The sequence below is a fragment of the Crinia signifera genome, chromosome 1 (genome assembly GCF_055691185.1).
Source record: "Crinia signifera chromosome 1, ASM5569118v1, whole genome shotgun sequence".
NCBI lineage: Eukaryota > Metazoa > Chordata > Amphibia > Anura > Myobatrachidae > Crinia > Crinia signifera.
The window spans coordinates 270,293,121-270,293,394 of NC_139217.1; positions in this window are offsets into that span (position 1 = coordinate 270,293,121).

The window sequence follows — 274 nt, forward strand, 5'->3', positions numbered from 1 at the left end:
GATGGCGGGGCAGCCATCTTTGTTACTGGAATAACTGAGCCGATCATAAAAAGAGAATATATGCCGGGCACGCACTTCACATCTTCACATCGATCTTATTGGAATGCTAACAACATTCCACATTAGGTTGTATAATGCAAATCAAATGTAGCAGTACAATTTGTTCTTATTATTAAATATGCATGATACTTCCCACATATATAGTGCTGTACACTAGGTTACATTTACTTATCTGCGCTAACATCATCGTTCAGCATTTACTTGCAATGCAAAT